This window comes from Dendrobium catenatum, unplaced genomic scaffold (genome assembly GCF_001605985.2).
Source record: "Dendrobium catenatum unplaced genomic scaffold, ASM160598v2 original_scaffold_140816, whole genome shotgun sequence".
In the NCBI taxonomy this organism is placed as follows: domain Eukaryota; kingdom Viridiplantae; phylum Streptophyta; class Magnoliopsida; order Asparagales; family Orchidaceae; genus Dendrobium; species Dendrobium catenatum.
This window is the reverse complement of record NW_021459249.1, coordinates 84-8,927: the sequence shown is the minus strand read 5'-3', so window position 1 is coordinate 8,927 and position 8,844 is coordinate 84. Positions and strand designations below refer to the sequence as shown.

Sequence of the window (8,844 nt, the reverse complement as noted above, 5' to 3'; positions counted from 1 at the left end):
ATTATTGCCAAGATTATTGCCAACAGGTTAAAGCCCATTTTGCCTCTTATCATTAATGAAAGCCAATATGGTTTTATTACTAAGAGGTGTTCCACGGACAACATTATTCTTGCCTCTGAAATCCTCAGAGAGTTCAAAAGTCATAAGAGATATTTCTGTGCTAAGCTTGATGTTAAAAAAGCCTTTGATTCAGTATCTCGTTCTTTCCTTTTGAATAGGCTTATTCAAAAAGGTTTTCCTGATATCTTTATTAAGTGGATTAGAGGCTGTATTTCTGACGTCTATTTCTCTATTTCTGTTAATGGTACTTTGGAAGGTTTTTTTAACTCCTCTTCTGGGCTTAGGCAGGGTTGTCCTCTCTCCCCACTTTTATTCTGTATTGCCATGGATGGCCTTTCTGCTTGTCTGGATAACTCTCAAGTTTACTCTTTTAAGGGGATCAACAATCACAATTGCAGCTTTAGTCATCTGTTATATGCAGATGATCTATTGGTTTTTGGGGAGGCTTCTAAGGACAATACTAATGTTCTTAATGAGATTCTGGTTTATTTTTCCAAAGCTTCGGGACTTTTTATTAATGCTGATAAGAGCTCTCTTATCTTCTCTAAGAATTTCAATGATGGTTTGGCTGTTGATTTGGCTGCTAACCTTGGTATCTCTAAGATTGATGATTGCATTACTTATTTGGGCATTCCAATTTCTACTGGGAGACTTAAACTTTCTCATTTCCAACCTCTTATGAATAAAATTGTGAATCATTTAGAGGGTTGGAAGGTGAAATTTCTTTCCTTTGCTGGTAGGGTGCAATTCCTTAAATTCACTATAGCTAATACCATTGCTTATTGGATTCGGGGAAGTATTTTACCCAAAGCCTGTTGCAAGTTTATTAAGAAAATCTGTGCCAAATTTCTTTTTTTTGGCAACATTAATGAGAAAAGACTTCACCTTATCTCTTGGAAATCTGTTGCTAAGCCTAAGCAGAAGGGTGGCCTGGGCCTTCCCACCATTGAGTATCTTTACCACAATATGATGTGCTCTTTCATATTTCGTATGTATAACTGTGATAACATGCTTGGTGTATGGTTTAAAGGAAAATTCTGCTCTCCTTGGAAACCTCCTCCCACCTGCGCTTCTAAATTTTGGAAGTTTTGTTGTCTCAAAGCTGCTGAGATTAAAGATTTCATTTCTCTTGAAGTCCATTGTAACAGCAATTTATCTTTCTTTTGGGATCCATGGTGCCACCAAAAGTCTATTTCTGAACTTGCTTGCCCCTCTACTTTTTCCAATTTGAAGTTAAAGGAGGTTATTTCAAATAATTTGTGGACTTTGCCTGAGGGGATTCCTGGAGACATTATTTTGAAAATTATGACGGTGGAGCTAAGCTCTAAGACTCATACTGTTTACTGGTTGGGGGCTGTTTCTCAAACTCTGAATAACTTCTCTAAATTTTATTTTTCTGATATGGAAGATGTTAGTTGGGCTAAATATATTTGGCATAAAGGTTTTGCTTTGAGGTATGCATCCTATGCTTGGATGGCTATTCTTAGGAAACTTAAAACTGCGGATCTTCTGCTTAGTAGAGGGATCTCTGTCACGGCTGAGTGCTCTTTTTGTTCTTACAGCAGGGAATGCCATTCACATTTATTTTTTGAATGTGATTTTTCTTTTAAGCTTATTACTGAGCTTATTCCTGCTTTGGAGAATTTCTACTTGAGACCTAATTTGTTTCAGGTATATGAATTTTTAAGCAATTCTGGGTGTTATAGCCGAGCTGAACTTAATTTTTGTTTCTTGGCTATTGCTGTTTTGGTTTACTGGATTTGGAGGGAACGGAATTCCCGCAGATTTTCTAATACCTGGAAGGGTCATTCTGAGCTGAAGGAGGTGATTTCTCAAGCTATTCATGCTAAAACTGTTAAGTGGAAGAACTATGATAGCCTTAAAGATAGGTTCAGTGCTATTCTGGATTGATGTGGTGTTCTGGTATGCTCTTTGCTGCTGTGATTTTGAGGCTGGTTCCAATGTTCGTCTGAATTCGATGTGGCTGCTTCGTGATTTTTTGAAGGACGATGATGTTATTGATCTTCATCAGTTTTGCATCTTTGGATGGTCTTTTGGGCAACCATGACTGCTTTTTGGGCACGTGGATGGTCTTTTGCTGCTGCTTCAGGCAACCAGTGCTCTTCGTTGGGTTTGCCGGTTTTGGTTTTTGTTATTCTGATGTAGTTCATTTTATACTGAGTCCTTTTGTATTTCTTTTCCATTTTACTTTTTGCTGGTTTAGGTTTACTTGTAATTGGGTTTACTTGTAATCTCTTTGGTGATTAATATACGGGCTTTTGCCCCCATTTTTCCCAAAAAAAAAAAAAAATTAAAGTAGTTGATGAATGCAATACTTTAAATTTATCACTTTTGGAAATAGTGGCAGCGAACAGCAGGAATTGAAACTGGCTGTGGCATTATGATGGAGGTAGTGGGTTGTAGATGTAAAGCTGCATGCTGATTGAGTACTGGCTGGCGGCATGTGTGAAGTCTGGAGGATTGAAGGCTGAAGATGCAGGTTTGCAGTCAGCAGCTGTTAGGCAGCTGGCGGACAAGCAGGTGCATGCAGGGAAGGCTGCAACCTACGGGCTATGGCCTTCATTTCAACTGGAATATTGTAGATTTCAGGAATTCCACATATTTAGCATTTTGTCTCTTGTAGTTCCACTTTGTGTTAGAAGCTGAGTGGTTTTGTACTAGATTTATTGTAGAATCATGTTCGAAATGTTATTTTTTTTCCTTTACTTTTTAATGGCTGGATCATTTTGCTTGGAACAGCATTGCACTTGTTGTGGACAATCCAGAGTTTTTTAACTGGCTTGCTGAGTCTTTGATCGCAAGGGCGAACATAAGGTTTCTAGTTTTACTTTGGGGTGACAAATTATTTCTCAACAGCGAATATACAAAGGACATTCTATTGTATGATTTCAAAGAGATCATTGAACTAGGTCGCGAAAGCCGCCTTTCATTGCTCAGTTCCAGCAAAAAAGGTACTTCTTCATCACACATAAAATGAACATGCCGTTATAAATATATTTACCTGCAGAAAATTATGCTAAATGATAAATTTTTTGAAATCAGTTTAGTTTGTATTGGCAAAATATTACCGGATTGCTATTTTTCTCTTTTTGTATAAGTGGTGTTTGGCTGTTTGCTTTACTTAAAATTTTATGATTGATACCGTAATATTCTTTAGATAAATAATGTGAGTATATATACTCTCACTTGCTTATAATCTCATGAGGAAATTATGTGTTAGAGTGATAGTTCTTTCTATAGATGCTCGCTTTCAGGCATAACTGTTGCTTTAAGCTGTTTAGTACTCGAGTCTCTTGTTTCCAGGCAAAATACCAGATAGAAAGAAAAAAGTAGTGGTCAGGAAGCTGCGTGAGGAGGCTTTGAAAGCGGGTTTATTACCCATAGATATATAACTTCTTATTTTCAGGCTAGATATGTCACGACCCGGCTCGGATGCTCGATTTAATGAGATGGGTACTAAAGTCGGACAGTAAAATTCATTAAACATTATACTACTTTCTTATTTGTACTAAAGAGCCACTAATACCCAAAATAAAATTACCTGATGTCATTTGACGACGAAACATTTAATTAGAGGAATGAGTTTACATAGTAAACTCAGTGGGTATCAATTAAAATAATCAATATTATATTCTTTAATATGCATCATATAATTTCTTAACCGTATTTCATTTATTTTGACAATTTATACATCTTCGGTCATTTTCTTTTAAAACATTTTAAGGCATTTTGAAACTTTAATATTTTCTTTTCCCATTTAATTTGTATAGGAGCACTGTCTCAATGTACCTAAAGGTACAACCTTTTCCATTTATGTCCTTTTTCCTTTTCCATGACTTTTTCCTTTTTACGTGCATGAGTTCAGCCAGTACCATAAGGGGGTGAACTCCTGTGGTTTTCATACATATCCTTTTCCTTTTTTATCATTCATTTACTTATGCTTTTATTTATAATATAGATAATGTCATTCTTGTTCTCATACTTTTTCACTTCCATTTCCTTTACATATACATTTATCATCATAATATTTTATTCCCTAATACCAGGTATTTGAATTCATTAATGTCAAAATTCTATACTCACATATGCATTTGAGATTCCTTTCATATGATGACATAACAAGATAAGTTAATCAATTACTTAGAAAATTTTTAACTAGAAATTCAACGGTAAATAAAATTTCAACAATAAATGTCTAAACATAACAATGATTTACCCACTCTATCTCTTCTTCCAATACTCATGCAGTTTGGAAGTCTTTAATTGTTCACAAGAATAGTACAAAATTAATTAATATTAATTCTCAATTTGAATAAGTCAACAAATATCGAATTCCTTCCATACCTTGTAACATGTTCTCTTTCTTATTGAATTTTTGAAGCATCCAACTCCTTTAACTTGGTCTCTTCCCTTCCAAATTTTCTTAAATTTTCTAAGAATTTAAACAATAGAAATTTTCATAAAACAATTATGCTTTAATAAAAAAATCTAAGAAAATTATATGAAATACATTTTACTTACAACGAGGGGATCTTCCAAATCCCAAAAACTTTCTTCTTTCTCCCTTACAAATCTCCTCGCCTCGCTTCCAAATGTCTTCCTTATCATCAAATAAAATGTTTATATTAATTAGAGAAAATATTAGAAACAATTTATAAAAGATTTGAGAAAATAAACTTTTTCCATATTTCCTTCCAAATTGTTCCTCTCTTCCACCGTCGTTTCTCCCAAACCCTTGCTTTTATAACAATAGGAACGACAAGGAGTTGTTTAATCTTACCCTCCAACGCGATCATTTGCTGAAAATGGCGAAGAAAATCCTCCAAAGCCACTGAGCGTGCGTTCGGTCGTCCGCCCCCCTCCGCTCTCCGCTCTCTGTTTCGTGAAAAAACCGACCCCCCATACGGGGTTGTGTCTTTTATTAGAAGGCTGGCCGGTTTGGTTGAACCGAGATACCTCCACTTTCCATAATTATGCTTGTTATTATTCTATCTGTTCAATGGACACTTTCATCAGCATGTTGCAAGGTTTTAGTCATTTTCAAAAATAAATTTGTGGCTACTTTTAATGTCCTTCAGGTCACATTTACTGCTGACATGGAGGTTTTAATGTTATAAAAATAATTGATTGGTATGTATAAGCGTATTGAGAGAGAATAATTACATTACTAAACTCTCTTTCCTGAATATTAATAGAGTTGGATACAAGGCAGTAATATTTTTCAAATGAGGATTTTTGAAATCTTTTAGCAATTTGGATTCCTTGAATTTTATTACCATCCTCTTCTTCAAGGTCTAAATTATTGGGGGAGTTTATAGTTATAGACCAACTTCGGCCAAATTGTTTTCAATGACAGAGTTGCATGTATAAAATCTTTCTGTGGTTGTGTTACAGCTGTTAATGGAGAAGCTATGCCTTTGTTCTTGACAAAGGAGGGTTTTTTGTGTAATATTTTAATACAGTGCTCTAATTGTTAAAAGTAAGCATTAATATAATTCTTTTTTGTTAAAATGATCAACTTAAATAAAATTGGATTCTAAATTGTAAAGCCTAATATATGATACTCTGAGCATCTATGAGATTTCTCAAAATCAAATGCTCCTACTTCAGTTCTTTGATCTTCATTTCAAAATTTGATTTAAAATTGATCATCTCATCCTTGAAATTCCTAAAGACCAAAATTCTTTAAACAAGAATTTCATGGATTTTAAAATAAAAACTTTAGCCAATATTTAGTTGGTTTTCTAAAAAAGAAAACAACTAGTTTAATCAAAAATTTCTCAAGTACCAAATACTTGAGATGTAATTAAGATAAATCCCAAAATAAGATAAATCCCGTTTAATCAAGTATTGAATGAGGGAATCTCAGCTAAAATTGTAAATTTTGTTATTGAGTCCATAAAGAAATGATATTTTTATCATTTGAGATAATATATTGTATTTCTTATGCCTTGCTTGATCACAAAATATGTAATACATTTCATAATAGAAAAGATTATCCAACAAAGCTCGATGATAAAGATTAAAGTTCAGAACTTATCAAATTTGACAAGTCAGAGCAGTTCAGATTCAAGATTTTTCTTAATTAACAAATTTTTTTTTAAGATTTTCTTAATTAACAAATGGATTGAGATAGTGTCGAGAATTTGAATCTCATTTAACTCGTGGCACGAAGCCACAATCAATATCTCCATCAAATTAGAATCGTTATTCTCTACAGCGAGTCTATTAAGCATAAAGTAAAGTCCGAAAGTGCTTCTCTTCTTCAACATGTCCGACAAAACATAAAGCTCAAGATCGAAGAAGTCATCCCACATTTTTACAAAACCCCATACTGAACTAAGAGAATATTGCTATCAATAAAGTCCATCATGCATAAAGCTATGGACTGATGACCATCTTCCATTGACCAAACAAAAGTTTTAAAGGTTGGGTTACCGGTATGCATCTTTCGCCAAGTTCGTGAAAGCATGACGTTAGGGCAGAAGGCATATTCCACTCCTTACGAGTCGAGAAGATAAATCAGGCAAACTACCTTGGTCAAACCTGTAAAGGTTGGATGCTTGGGTCGAAAGTATATTCAAATCTTGATAAGTTGAACAAGACAATTCAGGTACCTGACAAGTTTGATAAGGCAAATTAGCACATCCATTTAACATAAAGTATCAGATCACTAGCAACCTCTGTTGATATAATAAACTACCCTCAGCCAAGTTAAAAGAGGCCAGTTTTCAACGCTTAGCTCTCAATAAAATAAAAGACCTCATATTCATCAATGAGGCTAGCAAATATACAGAGCTGCTAAAGAAACATAACTGTTGACTCAAAAAATGCTTAAAATCATGTGAATAATAATAGCACAAATTACGAAGAGGAATAAAAAGAAAAATCTCGTAAACACTTGAGAATGAATGTTATTCTTAAATTTTATTTATTAAAAATTGTATACAAGTTTGGAGTCATTTTACAAACCTATATAAAAAAGGTACATCAATAATTATAAGAGACTGAATCCCATTTCCTAGGAGATCCAATTCGGAAAAAGAAACCAATAGTTTTAGCCTATACTTATAGATGCTTCCCGACTTCAATAGTCTGGTCCCATTCCTTTCAAATACATGATATTTTGTTCTTTTGAGAGCGGTGTAAAGTAACATAGGCATCGGTATAAAAGAAAGAGAGAGAAATGGCTATGCAAGTGTGAATTAAATCGTACAAAAAAGCATAATTTAAAATTGCGCAATAAGAGGCGCGCCTTTACGCAATTCTATCCCAAAGAGCCTCATTGCTTAAGCTTTTTTGGGTCTAGGTGAGGTGTACGCCTCTATGCTTGTGAGGCGCGCCTTGGAGGCTGAATTGCGCAATTCTGAGTGAGGCGCACGTCTCATATAGCAGGGTCCCACACACTTAAGTTCATAATGAAATAACATTTCTTCCCCTTTCTTCTTTCTGCCTACCCGAAACCGAACGGACCAGCTTTGCAAAGCCGCAAGTCCACACGCTAGCTCCGCTCGGCCTCCCTTCACGCCGGTGTCGCCTCACGCCGGTGAGCTTCAAGTGTCCGTCTGCCCTCTACGACAACTCCACTATCGATGTTAGGTATTTTTTTTTTAGTTCAAGGAAAGATTTTTCAAGTTATAGAAAATCTAGGGTTTTTTATTTTTTGTTTGTTTTCGTATTTGTGCATTATGAAATATGGTTAGAGGCAAGGAAAAGATAAATACGTCATTACGGCGTGACCCTTCTTAGAAATACAGTGTGTAGGTTGATGTAGGAGGCGGCGAGAAGACATGTGTTTTTAAAATGTAATTTTTGTGATAAGGTGGTGAAGGGAGGAATTACTCGCATGAAGGAACCGGCTCACTTAAGAATATAACACCTTGTGCGAATGTGCCGGATAAGATGAATGAGGAAATTACTGCTTACATGAAGAAGAGTACCACGATCAAACATTTACAACATGAGCAATTTGATGAAAATATCGAACATGGTGCTTACTTCGGGAGCGAGAGTGGAAAGGGCTCTTCCTCCACTATACATAATAGAGGTGCGCTATGGACCAGTATATGATTAATCCAGGATAGGATAGAGGACAAGCACAAATGATGCCTGCGGCTGGTACTAGAGAGGGTCAACATCATGTTTGCATAGATATTGACATATTTTTTGAGAATGCCATACCATTTAATGTTGCGACATCACCGGCCTACTTCAATATGTTGTGATCTGTAGGGTTGTATGGGAGAGGGTTGAAGGCACCTTCCATATATGAGTGAGAACATGGATTTTGAAGGAGCTGCAAAACACAGAGCAGAGTATTGATGAGATTAAACAGACATGGAGTGAGACTGGTGTTACCATTATGTTAGATGGATGGTCTGACATGAAGAGTAGGAGCTTGATTAATATCCTTATAAACAATTCCTATGGCACAATATTTTTACGATCCGTTGAAGCTTCAGACGAGGTTAAAAATGCTGATTTCATTTTTAATTTATTAGATGCGGTTGTGATGCGGACATCGGCACGAAGATCTGGCGCATCTATCACAGGAGGCGTCGTAAATCGACGGCTCTAATTTAAGTGGTCATTTATGAATTATTTTCTGCATTTTAGTTTCTATTTTGTGTTATTTCCTATTTTACCCCTCGGTTAATTTATTTGAGTGTTGTGGCCCAAGGGGCAATTTTGTAATTTTTATTTTCTCATGTTGTGGCCTATAAATAAGGGCCTTAAGCTATTGTAAGAGGATGGTTAATTGAT

The 8,844-nt window shown here is 35.4% G+C and overlaps 1 long non-coding RNA gene across 1 annotated transcript; it reads right to left on the bottom strand.

Moving 5' to 3' along the window:
* Window positions 1–4,256: 4,256 nt before the first annotated feature.
* LOC114578747 lies at window positions 4,257–6,696 on the bottom strand. Its single transcript, XR_003699709.1, has 4 exons — window positions 6,520–6,696; window positions 4,862–5,073; window positions 4,603–4,677; window positions 4,257–4,513 (listed from the first exon to the last, which is right to left on the bottom strand). It is a non-coding gene; the product is annotated as an uncharacterized LOC114578747 (long non-coding RNA).
* Between the last annotated feature and the right edge of the window lie 2,148 nt (window positions 6,697–8,844).